The following is a 17,336-nucleotide window of genomic DNA, read 5'->3' on the forward strand; positions in this document are numbered from 1 at the left end:
ACGCTACTAATCAGAAGTTACAAGTAAATATCGCATGCAGTACCAGCGATCTGTCAAGCACGCGGAAAGTTGGAAAGAAATGCGAGGTACGATGCCTTGTGGTGTCGTGTCTGTGTCGAGCTTCTTTGAAAAGCTGTTCAGCACAGCAAATGTTTCGGAACGCGCACGTCGACGAGTTCGTGGTAGGCGGCCTACGTCTGGCGCCGGCCACGCCTTCACACAAAAAGTGATCGCGGAGGCCAGAACGCTGAGCCGCTGAGACAAGGAAGCCGCCGTTGGCAATGGACGCTACCAACTTGTATACTTGACCATTTCACCACCCTTGCGGTTTCTTCACATGGCAGCTCTGACGGAGTAGTGAGGCACGAGCAGCGCACGCGAACCACGCATGCCACACCGATGTCTGTGTATGCCGAGCATAGAGCGTAACATGCCGCGCCCATACCGCACTGATCAGTCACTCCGCGCTACGCCCGCTGTTGTGACGCACTGGCATTGGCGTCCCGTGGCTGAGCACGAGTTCGCGGGTTTGATGCTTTCCTTGCACGGTGACCGCACTGCGATGGAGTGTGCATTGTGCCTCTGTTGCGCGTTCCAAGTGGTCCGAGCTGCACCGCTCATATATAGGGAGTCTCTCGTGGCCGTTCCTGGTTCGGAGTGTTAAGTTCCATAATGTTCATCTTAAACGTTACGCACCACAAGCGGCAACTTACTACTAGGGGTCTATTAAAGCTTAACAGCGCCCACCACGCTGTGAGGTCGTAAACAAAAGTAAAAGAAAAGTAAGTAATGGCATTACGAGCCTCACTTTTTCGACGGACACTAACTATTTAATCTGGATTCAGTCTAGTCCAAATTCAGACACGCACTTCTCATACGGTTCGAGCACGGTAGTGGCTCGTATGAGCTTTTCGTTATCGAGGTTAAACTGAGGCCGTCGATGCCGGCTAATAGGAAGGCACCCGAGTGCACTCTCCGTGTACCGTTTGTCTGCTCTCAGCCTCATCTCCGGTCCAAATAGTATAGCACAGTGTTCGTCACACCGGCAGTGCTCGCCACGCGCACAGCCGGTCTATGCACGCATGTCGCACTCTGCGTATAACAAGCAGCCCCCTGGGGCCCTCGGGTACTCTAGGGGCGTCCACGCCCCTGGCGCCAACGCTCGCCCAACAGGTGGCGGGCCGCTGCGTGAACCGACGCTGGGCGGGGCTCGTGTGTGTCCCCCGGGGCAGTTCTTACACTCGTTGTGCGCGCGTTGTCAGAGCGTGCAACCCTGTCTGCGACGTTATCCAAACCTGTCTATTTCGCGCTTTTGTTTCCCACGTACAGCGCTCACGGCTTTTGTCTCCACAGGTGCTTTTATACGTGCATAACTGCTGCGAGGATGAACTGAGTCCGAGAACTAAAGAACGCGAGAAGGTAGGACGAGAGGATACTGTTGCCTAAATAAAGATTTCACTATCATTCACAGCGCAGACTAAACACACACATGACATGCCCACGGAATACAACGACGCTGACATTTTTTCGTGGGCCATCTCTGTGTGGCTGTCCGGTTCGCGCTATAATTGAGAATTACGGAGGAAAATACTGTGATATACTACAAATTCGAAAGGTTGCCCACTTCTTTAAGAACTAAATAAACTGTGGTTAATAATGATTAAGGATAAAGGAGAACTAACTGTTGGGCTCGTTAGTCTTGCATAACTATTGAAGGTAATTAGCGCTGAACAGACGCACACATGAAAATTAATGACGAATATGTGCTCGTCCCCCTTTCCCTACCGATTGATTTATAACGCCTCGAAGCAGCACAGGGGCTGTACGACACCCAGTATGATGGCGGGTTCCGCGCATGCTGGGCGCTGTGCGTTTCACTTTCGGCGTCTTGAGCACCTGTTCACACATTGATACTCAGATGCTAGAGTGAATGCAGAATAGGACTAGCCGCTTCATTTCGAACAATTTTAGATACAGTAGAGTATAATCCTAATCAAACTTTCATTGCAGTCTTTGAACATCTTGCCGTGACATTGCCCTACTGTCGCTGCTTCGTAAGTTAATTTATTCCACTCGAACAGCAGTAGCATGCCTGAAACGACCCTGTTCCACGTCACGCAGCTTCACAATAATTTCAGCTATCCCAGAATTTACGTATTACCTCGTGCATTCGAGTTATCTGCACTTACACCTGCTGTTCGGTTGCGGAATTTTCTTCCGGACAGCAGGGCACATGCCCGTTAAACTTTGACACATTGCATGACGCCCTATCCAGTTAACTTGCTAATAAATTGTCTAACGTGGTGTTATTGCAAAACTAAGTGGTTTCATTCTTTCATTCCATTGCACATACCGTGTTTCATTGCTTTTTTTCTTTTTGATTTCTTCCACTTCAGAGATGCGGCCGTAATATTGTGTAATATTCAAGTTTTCTTTCTTTGAATGTGCGTGCTAGATAGAAGGTATTTAGTGCGATTATTAAAACTCTACTATTATATAGGTTGAATATTTGCCAGTGTTGCGTTGTCATCATCAGCTTGGTTACGCCCACTGCAGGGCAAAGGCCTCTCCCATACTTCTTCAACAACCCCGGTCATGTACTAATTGTGGCCATGTCGTCCCTGCAAACTTCTCAATCTCATCCGCCCACCAAACTTTCTGCCGCCCCCTGCTACGCTTCCCTTCCCTTGGAATCCAGTCCGTAACCCTTAATGACCATCGGTTATCTTCCCTCCTCATTACATGTCCTGCCCATGCCCATTTCTTTTTCTTGATTTCAACTAAGATGTCATTAACTTGCGTTTGTTCCCTCACCCAATCTGCTCTTTTCTTATCCCTTAACGTTACACCCATCATTCTTCTTTCCATACCTCGTTGCGTCGTCCTCAATTTAAGTAGAACCCTTTTCGTAAGCCTCCAGGTTTCTGCCCCGTAGGTGAGTACTGGTAAGACACAGCTATTATACACCTTTCTCTTGAAGGATAATGGCAACCTGCTGTTCATAATCTGAGAATGCCTGCCAAACGCACCCCAGCCCATTCTTATTCTTCTGATTATTTCCGTCTCATGATCCGGATCCGCCGTCACTACCTGCCCTAAGTAGATGTATTCCCTTACCAATTCCAGTGCCTCGCTACCTATTGTAAATTGCTGTTCTCTTCCGAGACTGTTAAACATTACTTTAATTTTCTGCAGATTAATATTTAGACGTTGTACTTGTGATCTCTTTTCTGTATTTTTATTTTTTGTTGTTGCTTTTTTGCCATGTATGTCAGACATTCAATGTATATTAGACATGCAATATAAGAACTGCCCCCTTCCCTCTTTAGTCATGCTTCCTCTAGAGGCCTGTAACGTTTCTTGAAATAACTAAATAAATAAATAAATAAATAAATAAATAAATAAATAAATAAATAAATAAATAAATAAATAAATAAATAAATAATTTAGGCTCGAACGATACACATGTGATGAGGGGAAATCTTTTTCAGAGCAGGTGACATTTGACGATACGTCGGGTGAATAGAAGAGTTAAACAGCACATGTAATATATTTTGCAATCCGGAATTGACACGCAATATTATATTCAAATTCAAGTTTATTTACCAGACAATATGCTGGAAGGTCCGCTGGGCTAAAAGCCGTAAAAACGGCTTGACGGGGCCCAGTAACCGTTACATGGCAGCGGCTATACAAGGTGCGGAGGAAAAGGACTAAGACACACTGTTACAAAGGCAAAAATGAAAAAGATGCAGAATACGTTGTGTAATATAACATTCATAAATCACACAAATACACTTGAAATACGATGCACATGAAAATGCATATGCAAATTTCGACACAGTATCGCATATTTACACTCACACAAACACACTAAAAATGCTGAAAAAACAAAAAAAAACATGCTGAAAAGAAAGAATGGTGCATTTTCTATTTTTTCCGACAGGACTTGGGAACTAATGGGCACCCAAAGCAACATAGAGGAGCGTGTTCCTTTTTCTTCCTTTATTTTTTCGCGTTTGGTCATTGTAGGCGCCGCAGCCGAGAAACGAACCGGCTATACCTAAGTATAGGACAGCAGCACCGCCTGCACCACCGCAACGACCGCACTTAGCACAGGTACGCTCTTCGTCTTTAATCGCATTGCTGTTGGACCTTCCATCGCACATATCCGCAGCGGAATGTAATGAGCGCAATGAAAATATTTATTGAAATTGCAAAAGCAGAAGCTTGACCATTTCAGTAGAATGATAAGTAAAGCAAGCGCACATCTTTCGCTGTCGTCATCAACCGCCTAGAAGTGTCCACTAGAGGAATATCCACTTGTAGCCTTCTCTTCCTCTAAACTGGAAAGTTTGTGTCGAACTCTTCGAAACTACTGTTGCTGAACGCAACTTCCAGCTATAGATTCTGATCACATATTCTTAACGTGATTATGACTCCTATTTTATTTTTATTTTTACACAGTCAAAAAGAAATTAATTCTCTAGCTTCACGCTGAGTTTAAAACAGACACGACCAGAACCGATTATGGAATGTAGTCGTTAAATTGACAAATCCCAAATTTTCTAAATCGTGAGCCTCTATTACTCAGCCTCACTGAAGACACCTTACCTTCACTTACGCTCTTTAGGAAGCAGCCGAAATTGTTCTTCCTGGACTGTTCTTAAACTTGTTATTGTTTGTTCGTTAAACCAAGATCTTTCATTACTTCGAACGGCTCCTGTTAAACCTTGCTTTGCTCTATAGTAATAGATTGCGTTCCTACGTTAAGTTTTCACAGGTGTGTGGGCTCTTCTGCTTTATGGTATATGTGGTGTAGAAAACTGAAATGTGGGTTGGTTGGTCGTTTAGACGTAGTGTGTTTGGATAATTAAATGTGTCTTAGGTAACAGTGTCCAGCTGGTCAATTGTACTGTCCGGTGATAAGACAGATAGGCCTCTTGAAAGGCACGCGATTTGTGTTGCTGTCTGCCTTATTCCTTGTCTTTCACTTTTCTTTTTGCACGCGCGAGATTTATGTGAGGGTTGTTTAGAACTATTTATTTGCACGATTTTGCTAGTCTCTCAGTTGGTGAGAGACTAGCATCCGTTCTCTGTCGTCTAGGCGCCTAAGACAGCACGGTCGTGTATTGCCCATCAAACTGCAATAAACAAACCGCAGTTCGCGGTCGCACAGTCTCGCTCGGCTGCTGCCGCACTGGCCATGACGCCACTCGGCGACAACAGTCTGCGCTACCGCATCGCTCGGCGAATCACGTTGACTTCATTCCCTCAGTTCTTCCACGTATTTTTTTTTTTTCGCTTGCGCCCTTGACAAGAAAAAGTGAAAATGAAGCGCGGCCACAAGTTCGATCGAACGCGCACAACGCCCACGGGTTCCCCGTCCCAGCTGCGGCGGAGCATTCGTTCGGGCATTTTGAAAACGTCGCTTACGCGTTTCGAAATGGGGCTTCGGGACATGGTTTGGGTGCACCGCGCGCAGGCCTCCGAGCAGCAGGACGAGGGTTCTCGGCCCAGAGTTGCTGGTGGTCCGGACTTGTCGCTCGGGACTGCCGCCGATGTGCGACGAAGCGCGACAGCTGGTGCCGTTTCCGTCCGTCCGCAGAAATGTGGCTTTGACTCTGGCCACGCTCTGACGGCGCGACTGCGTTCCTGACCATGCTAGGGTGGCTAGACTAACCATGCGGCGCGTGCGTGCGTGCTCGCGCCCATACATTTTTGACGACTTTAGTTTACATTAGGCACGGCCGGGAATCTGGACGTGAATACGATCATTGACAGAAAGAAAAAAAGAACTCAACACGTGTGAATTCGGAGAAGTGGGACGTACGTGTGTATGGGTCTCACTTGGCAGGAGTTGTGGTAGTTATCACGGAACGACTAAATGTTTTAATCCGTTCAAACATATACACAATTTAATTTAGCATATTTCTGAGTCCTTACCGTGACTGCTATAAATACATGAACAAATTCTCGTCAATGCAGTTTCAGTTCACCGCGAGAAAAAGCCTCACTCGTTGCCCTCCAGTAACGCCAACACTTACGCCAACCATTCCCTCCCTATGATTACGCTTCGCCATTACATATGATTGTCTGCCATCAGTGAATTCGTTTTCACTTTTGTTTTCCTCCCCTCTTTCTTTAAATAGCTCGTGTGCGCACCGGTAAAATCGCAGCTTCCCTTACTAAAAGCGAGTACATTACGTACTGTAATGTCAACCAGACATCCCACGGCATACGGTACGGGAATGTGTCGGAAAAAATGGCACCGTAGACACCCAAACGCTAACCGAAGAGCAGTGGGAGGCCAAGCTATCAGACCCGGACCTTATTGAACGGGCACGGGAGATGGCCATGGCCCCGGGCTACGTGGAATAAGGAAGCCGCCCACCTAGGGCGCAGACTGCGCTTGCTCAGAATAAAAGTCTATTCCCTCTCTTTGTTTTGACAAACGTCTTCTGATTACTATATCGCGCAATCAACAGAATCAACACAACATTGGTATAATGATACTAACAGCACACGGAAACTTTTCAGCAGACGTCGGTCTGTTCGCTGCCGTGCGTGAAGCAGGCAATTGTACCTTCGCGTGCGTCGCGCCGATGTTTGGAACGGTTCTTTGGCATTTGGGTGTCGTGTTCGTAGAAACCAAGCACTGAATCAAAACTTTCTTTTTTCAACCGGAGGTGTCGTACTTTATTGTATAGTTTGGTGACTTAGTTAAGACCAGGCAGCCCTTCTTTCTTTTTCTCTAATTCGCGTAGGTTATCTACACCGATCCATCTGTTGTCACACATGAGGATTCCTGTTATAACATGTCGAGCGCTGGACCCTCAATTCAAGAAAAGAAAATTTTAGTCGATCTTTTTTATTATATTCTCGTTGTATTTATTCTCCGTCTATGGTCGCTACTACAACAGCACTTTGTCCGCAATGTTTAATCTATCGAAGTCACTCCGCGTGCGTCAACCAGTCGATATGACAGAAGACTCGCTGACGTGCGCTCAAGGCAAAGGCTATTATCTCATCCTTTATTTTGTGGAGCTGTCGCCTTCATATCTTTTTTAAAACAGATGAACGCTACCTTTGTTAGGGTGGATCCCTCGAAGCGTCGTTATGTCGTGCGCAGGTAAGCATGCGCGACATGATGAGTGAAGAGTGGACGTCGTGACATATTAGGCGTTCCGACTATTAAGTCCCCCTCCCCCCCAATGCCTTATCTTATTCATAGCTCAATTTCACTTTCTTCGCTACTTTAATGCTGTGACAAAATGCAAAATAAACTTTGGGCTGCCGTTTTTTCTTTCTCCGTTTTTCCAATTAAAGGCACGTCAGTCTATATGTTTGTATTTAGCATTGAACGAAAAACTTCTAAAAATGATCTTTCTGGGCATTTTGCGTTATTTACATCCCACCCATCACTGGCTTACTATGCAACACAAACGGAGAATCGCTGGCAACAGGGTCCATTTGCTTAGTTTCCGTTCTCTTGGTTCTCCTCATACTCAGGCTGACCCTCGACCCTCTCATGCGGCCTCCATTCTTTTCCGTGGAAGTCGCCTTGCGAGCGCGGGGAACAGACGCAGGAAGGAGTTCTCGTCGTGTCCGCGCTGCTCGGCCTCTCGCTAATTCAATTTGCACACGCCTCGCGTCTCCGCCATCGTGTCCCCGGCCAGTGGCCATGTTCCGATCGGAGCTGTCGCCTCTTGTTCAGGCACCTTCCTGGAAGGTACTTTCCTCGATGAAGTCGGTATAAAAAAGAAAAATTGTCTGGTGTTGCCACGCAGAAACTTTGCGGTCTCGCCTTAGGCGGTGAAGCTCGGAAGAGGTCGTATGTGGATTTGGAGTCTGGTTTTTTCAGGCTTTTCCCTCGTGGGCTTTATCGCTTGTAAGGGCTTTTTTGTCATTGGCCGGAGCCTTCGCTGTCATCTCGCTAAATACGGCGATAAGCTAGCGACTATCCTTACGAATCTCTCTGGTGCACGAATGGCTTCTGTATTTGACTCCGGTTTACGTTGCATGTTCGCAATGCGGACAAGTGGGCTGGCGAGAGAGAGCAGTAATGTCCGTACTGGAGTTGGGAGCATTGGGAGAGGCCTTTTTATGTTTACTCCAAAGACATTCAGATTATTCGCATACCGTATTTTATGGTTTATAAGCTGCAAAAATAATTTAAGAACGAAGTATGGGAGCACATTGTGCGCTAGGGCAGTTACACGCGTGGTGGCTTGCGCAAGAATGCTTACGGAGTAAAGTACACGCTTTCGAGGATGCGCTCGGGGAGTACGATGGTTTGAATCACCATAGACAGCGTTTAACCGTTTGTTCAACTTATAAACTCAAAATCTGAGAATTGTTGCGTCACACGTAGTAAAGAATATATTAAACGATGTCTGCTTTTGGCACGATGCCGAGAGCTGCCTATTTCGTGCTCATAATGAAAGAACATATGTACTTTTTTTCGAACTGCTAGCTGGCATGTCTGGTGGCCGGGCTAGGTTTTGCGGAGGATGGCTGCGCTGTTAACATGCCAGGCGTGAAAGCGACAAAGCCCAGATTCAAATTCTGGAGGATAGTGGCACTTCAGAGGTAGTATTTTTGTTTCCTTTCATAGATGTGACACTTTAGATCACGACATAGTGGGGTTGTGTCGTTTATTTCTTCTTTTTTTATGGCTAGAGTACTCAAGCCATGGTGTGCGTTCACTACAAAATGCTTCGTCTTTTCTTACAGTGACGGCTGTTGTGGCAGAAAATGCTTGGTGTGAATGACCGCATATCTGAAGTTTCTCGATGCACGTGCAGGATTATGATCGAGCCCGTTAAAGCAGCCGCGTGATGAACTGACGTAACGCGCCCGTCGTTTGCACGAGGCCTCAACAGCAGCGCCACTGCGCGACGGTCGAGAGAGCATGCGTCCTCTGGCCTTGCGGGCACCCTCACATGTGCACGCGAGATTTGTGAATGTTAACGCGTACCTTGCAGTTTGTAGCTCATTTTATTTTACAACATCGGTACACGCAAAAATTATGGCAGGCCATGTAATGCGTAGGGTAGATAACCGGTGGACCATTCGAGTTACAGAATGGGTGCCGAGGGAAGGGAAGCAGAGTCGAGGATGGTGGAAAACTAGGTGGGGTGATGAAATTAGGAAATCTGCAGGCGCAAGTTGGAATCAGCTAGCGCAAGACAGGGGTAAAAATGAGATCGCAGGGAAAAGCCTTCGTCGTGCAGTGGACGGAAAAGTAAGCTGATGAAGACATGCAAAACAAGGTTAACGGTCCGGCGCGAGAGAGGCTGAAGCGGCGAGCAGACTTATAGGCATGCTCAAACCGAGAGTCATGTGGGCGCTTTCTCTCGTCGCCTAGCGCAGGAGCTTAAGAAGGGTGCGCTGTGCGCGTGCGCCGATTCTCGTGAGCCAGTTTCTGGAAAGGAGAATGCGCCGGAATCCCGTCGGCCTTCACTGTTAGTCAAGTTAAGCATCTCCTCCCAACTATAAAATTGCACCGAGACCTCAGCATGTATCTTCGTTGCCTTATTTTTTTTTTCTTTAGCAGAAACGGTACTGTCTCGGGTTGTCACATAGGGTAGTCACGATGTCCCTTGTAATGAGAAAATGGGGCTGACCGAAGCGCCGGAAGAGTCATGTGAGCTTTCGGAAATGCAGTGCTTACTGACCGACGAAAATAAATGAGTCATCAAGACTGCGCTAGACCTAGACACGGAATAAACAGAGTACAAATACGCAGGTGCCTAATAGTCCTGTGAATTCAGCGTGCGGGAAATCCAACATCAACTGCCGTATATTCTGAGCGATATTTGCCTTTTTCTCGTCGTTTTTCCGCGGGAGGCTTATTAACGTTTAGTATATAGTCGCGTGTGCCATTAGATGCAAAAAATAATCCTCTGAATTTAGCTGCCGATTGATTGTCTTGCAGAGCAAATCTCTCGGTGTAATCTTATTTGACATACATTTAGCAATTGCAACAGCAACATTGGCAGAATTCTGTTTTTTTTTTTCTGTATCTGATCAGCGATGCGCTTGCCTAAGGTACCCGCCGCACTAAAGCTCTTGCTCTGTGGTTTACCGCGATGTAGACTCGTTTCCGGCGCTGTCTTCATTTCCGCTAGACAACAGACGCGAGGCGGAGGAAAATTACCTCGCAGTGGGGGGGAGGGGGGGATGTTTATAGCGCAGTACGGGCGCGCCTGCCAGCTTTATCGTGCTGCGGCGCTTCGCACGCGTAGGGCCCGACCGCCGCAGAACTGCCGTTTCGGGTTGCTCTCTCGTGGCTACGGTGATATTGGGAGCAGGTGGCGCACATCGCTTTTCTGTTGCAACATTTGTCTCCCTCCGCGCGACCGACGGGGCTAATGCTGACCCGCACATCACGCGTCTCTGGGCATGCATCGCGTGCGTCGATCCGTCGCATACAGTTGTGTCATGCGCCTTTTTGTGTTGAGGATAGTTGCGACTTGCGTTGGTTGCTACCGTAGAATTTCCGACAAAACGTGCTAGAGGGAACCCTGGCGCTGGTGTCTATGGGATTTGTAAGCAAGGCGATTCAGCCAGCGTGATGAGAATGATGGTTAGTACGTGAAATTTCCTAAATGTCGCCTTTCTAGATTCAAACGTCTTTATCACTTTGCAAAATTATAATTTTCAACAAAATGCTACGTTATAATTACATCAATTTACAATAATTATGCGTGTGCTCACTTTTATTGTCCTCTGTGTTTAGAAAAATAGGTTTCCCTCAATATCTAAGCCAATAAAGGCAGATGAAGCGTATAGCAATGAATGCCGCGAGAACATCTCAAGTCACAAGCACGAAGCTCTTACAAATCCATGTGCTAGCAATCATCCCTGTGGTAGCTGCACTATCGCAGCGCTAGATTTACTTTAGTAATTACAGTTGTAGAAACCTTATAGTTGTTACGGCATTCTTGGAAACGGAACTATAACAGTCCAGTGAAATCCATGGATCATTGGTGCATATATAACAACATGCCTGTCGTGTTCAAATTGCCATGTCTGCCTGTGTGTGTTTGATTCCTGGTTATCTTCGATTTGTCGTCCCGGACTGTCCAGGACGACCAGAGACGGCGCATGCGCAGCGCTCATTGACTGAAAGCACCTCCTCGGGCAGTTCAGAGACGGACAATCGAAGAGGCCCACTGTGTCCTGTGCTTTCGCTCTGTTTACTTCCGTGTTCGCGTCGGCAGCGGCCGCTGGCTGAACAGTGCGCGGCCATGCGGGCGTGCCGCGATCGGACTACCTGGCTATCAGGATTAGCGTGGCGGCAAGTAATCGATGATCACTGTCAGCTGAGGCCTAAATGCAGCGTGTCCACCAACCGGGAAAACCGGGAATTCTCAGGGATATTGAGTAGTCCGGAAATGCTCAGGGAAAACTCGGGGAATTCGTGCTTCTGTCTGGGAAAATAAGCTGTCATTTTATTGAAAGACAACGAAAGTCGCCCTAATGCTAGTTCGAGTAAAAGAGGAGAGAAATCATAAGGAATTGTCTTCGACGCCGTGTCGTCGGTTGGAGGAGCTGCCAGTGTACGGTCAGCGACCGATTTTCCGGACGCCCGATTTTTTGGACATGCCCGATACTGCGGACGACTTCGCGGCACCACCACGTACACCATAGAGTTAATGTACAAGAACGTCTGAAATTTTGCACGCAAGAACCCTTCGCCGTCCGGCTTTCCGGACTTTTTGCTGCTAGCGCAGGTCCGAAACGGCATTAATCAAAGCCAACACCGCCGTTTTGATTATCTCGCTGCCTCGAACCTGCGCTCTCGCACGCAGATCCGCTGGCAGCCGTAGCTACCACCGCGGCAACACGAGGCCTAGCTGCTTCGACGTTCGCTATTAAGGTTCTTGTCGTTCGGTGCCGTGTTTTTCCTTGAAAGAATTCACCGCTGTCAGCAATGGCAGTGACTCCGCCTCTGCAATCCTCGCGATTGGCTTCGAAGGCATTGTGCACGGCGCGTTGCACAATGCCGGTTTCCGAAAGGCAGCTCTGCCTCAGCACAGAAATGTTACGCGGAGAAGCATATATTGTGGTGAAGTTTAACATGCGTGGGAAGGGGCAATTGCAACGGGACACAGTATGTATTCCCTATTTATACAGGCTTGCACCCACCGTCTCCTGTCGCAGTACGAGAACCGATATGCCTAAGTGTACTGGCAGGCCTTAGAGCTTTTTCGGACATGCTGGGGAGATTTGAGCCCATAAGTGCAGTAAATGACATGCATTCATTTTTTCGAACTGCTTGATTTTCGGACGTTTTCGCGGCCCCTAGAACTGACCAAGAAGATAATTCAAATGGTCCGTGGGTCGAATGCGCGGCGGAACGAGGACGAGAACAGAAAGGACTGTCGCATTAAGAAATGATCGAGAAAGGAACCGTGTCGCCTCTTCCTTGAAGGAGCTTGATCTTAAAAAGCAAAGTGTTGGCTGACGCCTGGATGCAGGTGACTCTCATTCAAACCAAAATAACCTCTTTAAAGCAGTGAAACACAACACTGAGGTATTCGGCGCGGGCTGAGAGTATGTCAGGACAGTTGCGGTTGACTTTCCAGCTGCTGAGAGAATCTCACTTGTGGCAAAATTCGGGCTTAATGCTAATGAGCTTGCTATGAGTTGATAGAAATAGCTCATTTTCGAAAATATTTGTTTCTGTATGCATCTCTTTTTATTCGTATTTGAAGATGTTTCACTCGATTTGCGATGGGCTTTAACATATCTTTTCGAAGATATTTGCTGTGCATATTACTAACCCCTCCCTTCAGTTTTCTATTTTGAATAAAATAAACACTACTCCTTACTGTTCAAACTGCATTAAGTCGTTTTCTTATTTTTTAACCTGCTTACTAGAGAGTGACAGCATCGGTCGACATGGTGTCAGCCCGTCTTGACATAAAACAATGTTCTGCGTCACTCGGGGAATATTGCAACAACACTTAGGGAAAACCTGGAAAACTCAGGGAAGTTGAAAATGTCAACTTGGTAGACACCCTGAAATGATGACCAGCCATGATAAGTTGTTTAATTTTTCGAGGCGCGAAATAGCTTGTTATACTGGCGCTTTGCATAGCGGCAGCCTCCGATGGTGCGCCGCACTTCGACTGTTACCCTCCTCTTGACAAACAAACACTAAGCAACTACATGGAGACTTCTACAAACAAGCACCTTGCCTACACTACTAATCATGCACCGAACGCACCCAGAAGTATGCTCATCACACTGTAAGAGATGCAATACACCACGTGCAGACCTCCATCACATTACATGGGCATGCCCATCAGCTCCAAACAATATAAGACACGTACAGCATAAACCACAATGGCGAAATAAAAAACCCTGAGCAGTGAGAAGCTCTTCTGCTTAGCGAATGCCCAGAAGACCAGCCCTGGCTGGCGGAGGACGCCGCTACACTTCAAGGCCTGGCCTGCGTCTGACGGAAAGGGCAGCTTTACAGGACTAGCCTGCCGGCCTTTCCATTCCCCTTTCGAACCCAGCAGGAACTCTTCAACAAAGATGTTCTATATATATATATATATATATATATAATATCGACTGTTACCGCACAGTCGTCCACGCAGCCTGCATTGCGAGCAAGAGATGTTGTGCGCGAGGCAGACCCTGCGCGGCTCCAAGCTAAACGTTGGCTTGAAATGCCTGCGTATAGTTTCATAACGTTTCATAACGTCTCTCCTTAATCCAACACAGTGCTTCTCTGTGTTAACTGTATCAATTTTGCTGGAGGCCCCCCCATTTCCTCTCCCCTTTGGCTACGCCCCTGGAGCCTTGCTGTATCGCTCGTCCATGATACCACGCTCGTACTGTCTGTTTTTCCTTCTTGTCTAATCGTTTATTGCGCTTTGAGTCAAGTATAATTTCTTACAAACTCGCATAAATTTCAGTTCTTGTAGCCTTGCTGTAAATTGTTTTTTGTGTGTGTACTGTGCGTGCGTTCGTGCATGTACATGCATGTGCGCCTGTGTGTGCGTGCGCGTGTGTGCGTGCGCGTGTATGTGTATGTATTTGTGTGTGTGTGTGTCCTGTACGTGCGTTCGTGTATGTGCACGCATGTGTGCCTGTGTATGTATTCATGCGTGCGTGTGTGTGTGTGTGTGTGTGTGTGTGTGTGTGTGTGAGAGAGAGAGAGAGAGAGAGAGGTGTATTTGTGTGAGTGCGCGTGTGAGGTATGTATTCGCGTGTGTGCGCGTGCGCCTGTGTGTGTGTGTGCGTGAGGTGTGTATGTGTGTGCGTGTGTGTGTGTGTGCGCGTGTGTGTGTGTGTGTGTGTGCACGCGTGTTTGTGTGTTAATTTGTGAGAGAGGCGCGTATTTGTCTGTGAGTGTGTGTGTGCGCGCGTGTGTGAGGTATGTATTTGTGTGCGTGTGAGGTGCGTGTGTGTTTGTGCGTGCGCCTGTGTGTATTTGTGTGCGTGTGTGCGCCCGTATTTGTGTGTTCGTGTATGAGAGATGTGCTTATTTGTGTGTGTGTATATGTGAGGTGTGTATTTGTGTGCGTGCGCGTGTGTGTGCACGCGTATTTGTGGGTTCGTGTGTGAGAGAGGTGTGCGTGTGGTGTGTGTGTGTATGTATGTGTGTGTGTGTGTGTGTGTGTGTGTGTGTGTGTGAGAGAGAGAGAGAGAAAGAGAGAGAGAGGTGTAATTGTGTGTGTGCGCGTGTGCGTTTGTGTATTCGTGTGTGCATATGTGTGTGTGTATGTGCTAATATTGTATGTTTATATCGTTCTTTTCTTTCTCTTAGTTGCCTTCTGTCTCCTTCGATCCAATCGCGTAATACTGTGAGCATTTTTATCTTTACGTTTTCTTGGGAATGAGGGATAGTGGGGGCTTCATGCTTGCGCCGTTTGACACCATCATTGTAGTTTTCAGTGCTGAAATTACTTGTGGCAGTGCATTGAACAGCTGTTCTTATTTTTTTTTATTTATTTCTAGACGCCTTTCGAACTGAAATAAAAATTGTACAAGCATAAATTCTTTAGAATGGTGTGTTGCTATGGCCGTCAATGTACAATACGTGACAAGAAAATGCACTGTTAAGACGAACTTATATTGGTTTCGCAAGCAAATGTTCTTTCCCGCAAAGTAAGTATGCCACTTGATAAGTCGCCAACGTGCCTGTCTCTAAGTTGAGAGGAAACGGATTTGAATATCTGGTGTGGCACGAGATATTTTGTCGAACTTTTTTTCGCTATGCGATTATGCACCAAGAAGTATTATCCTTGATTTTTCGCATCGGCTTTCTGCATACATGCTGGCTGCTGAAATATTAGCGCACAAATTGGTACACGGAGACTTCATATAAAAATATGAAAGCGACCTTAAGCCTCACATCAAATTGGCCTTTTTATGTAGGCGAGGTACGGTTCTCAAGAAAAAAAATACATCATCCTGGGTGTGTTCTGCAGTTTCAACTGCGACTTGGGATGCGTGCGACTCGGTCACTACGCAGCCACATAATGCGTTTGTGACTGTGAACAAGCGCGTTGTGATATACACAAGGATTCGGAGGTGCAAGTGTAGCCTTTTCTCTGCACCCACCCAGCCCCGCAGGCGAGTGCACGCAGTTACGTCGGACAAATTAATTGCGCTGCAGAGGATGGAAGGAGAGGGGGGGGGGGGGGGCGACGGTGGTAGAACGACACCAATTTCCGTTGCCCAACAAGAGCATGCACAAGGTATGTGCGGCCCGCCTGGCTGTGTCAGCACTGCTCCCCGTTTGCTGTTGCCTCTGTGCTCTAATGAGAACGGGCGCGCTGCTTTTTTCTGTGGTATGGTTTCACTTTTTTCGCCTTTTCCTTGTGGCATTTTTGGCTGAAGCTTTGTCCTGGTAACAACTATTATTTCGCAGCAACGTAAAAGGATCCAGCAAACCTTTTGGAGCCTGTGTGAAGCGGTTAATTAAAGGTTGTAAATTTGCCCGCTTCATTCCTGCGTCTTTGGCACAAAAGATTCTGGGGTGGGCGCGCGTAATCTTGCGAACCCGTGCTGCGCAATGTGAAGTCTTACATTGCCGCGTATTTCTTGATTTCTTCCTATATATAGCATATAAATTTTAAATGTATACCACTCGCTTCTTGGCCAGCCCCCTTTATTGGGTATGAGCCATACTATGGAAATCATCATCATTAGAAACATGTGGCGATAATCTCAAAAACGTAGCTGGCGTTGGCATGATAGAAGTATACGTGCGATTTTGGCCTAATGGTTAGGAATGTAGGCTCATAAAGATTAGAAAGGTTTGCCGAATTAAAAGAATAGCGCTCTTGATGACATGTATTTGTTGCAATGAAGATATTTAGGTATCACTGGCTTTGTCACCTAGTAGTTTCGTCGAACACAAGCCCAACAGCCTGTACACCTGTAAGGGTAGTAAGAATGATAGCGCTGTGCTGCGGGCGAGCTATTCGGCAAGAGAGCAAGAGCACCCAGCCAGCAGCCATGGTCAGGAACGTTCGGGAAGGTTCGCAAAGAAAGCTTCGCTGTAGGACAGACCACGAGACGAATGAGAATCATTTATTCTTTGCCATTCTAGTCGGGCTGAAATTCCTCTGTCGATAATTTGTCGTAATTCCGCGGACAGGCATCGCATGAGGCTTTGAGAGAGGGTTTGCATTATAGATTGGCACTAAAATTAAACAAATCGGTTTTTAGGAAGTATCTCATTTACGGCTTTGGGTTGGAGTGGGCCTTACACGATCCTTTACATGGGCTTGGTGATCCACAAAACAAGGCAAACGAGCGCGTCTGAAGTGCTCGCCTCCTGTGGCAACGTCAGACGCTCGACATCTGCTTTGGCTGGGCTCTGTAATGCATGCGATCAGACTTAATATTTTGAAAAAGCTTGGATTGAAGCCAGACGTACCCGAAAGCTACACCCGTTTGGTGACGTAGGATAAGTTTACAGAGACATTGCTGCAGTTCCTGAATGATGTAGAGCTGCGAGCTTCTATTCGATTTTCTTTCTTCTCCGCATGTCCTTCGGCAAATCCACCCAAAAAAATTAAATAAATAAGACCTTTGGTTATAGAGTAACTGTTCGTGACAAGAGCTGGAAACGATAATGAAAACATTCGTAGCCCTAATAAAGCATACCGAAAAGAAAATATTAGCGCATGCTCGCGCTCTGCGGTAACTGCACGTTACGTTGCATCCTAGGAAATGGCAGCCCTTTAACGAGCTCTTATTATCGATCCATCTTCGTCATTAAGCTGTGAGAAAAAAGTAAACTGGCGTGTAACCCGCTGAGTTGTAGCATAAGCTGGAAGTCCCTATTTTTTTACGCT

General features: G+C 46.9%; 1 protein-coding gene across 6 annotated transcripts in view; it reads left to right on the forward strand.

Moving 5' to 3' along the window:
* The window catches only part of LOC126531770 (galactosylceramide sulfotransferase-like), a 215,689-nt gene that overhangs the window by 180,369 nt on the left and 17,984 nt on the right, over positions 1-17,336 (forward strand). The window contains exon 2 of one of the 6 annotated variants that reach the window (XM_055071464.2): positions 14,795-14,831. The exons of the other annotated variants lie outside the window; for them this stretch is intronic. The gene's annotated coding sequence lies outside the window, so the exon portion shown is untranslated. The remainder of the gene's footprint in view (positions 1-14,794; positions 14,832-17,336) is intronic. 6 annotated transcript variants of the gene reach the window in all.

The sequence above is a fragment of the Dermacentor andersoni genome, chromosome 5 (assembly GCF_023375885.2).
Source record: "Dermacentor andersoni chromosome 5, qqDerAnde1_hic_scaffold, whole genome shotgun sequence".
Taxonomy (NCBI): Eukaryota; Metazoa; Arthropoda; class Arachnida; order Ixodida; family Ixodidae; genus Dermacentor; species Dermacentor andersoni.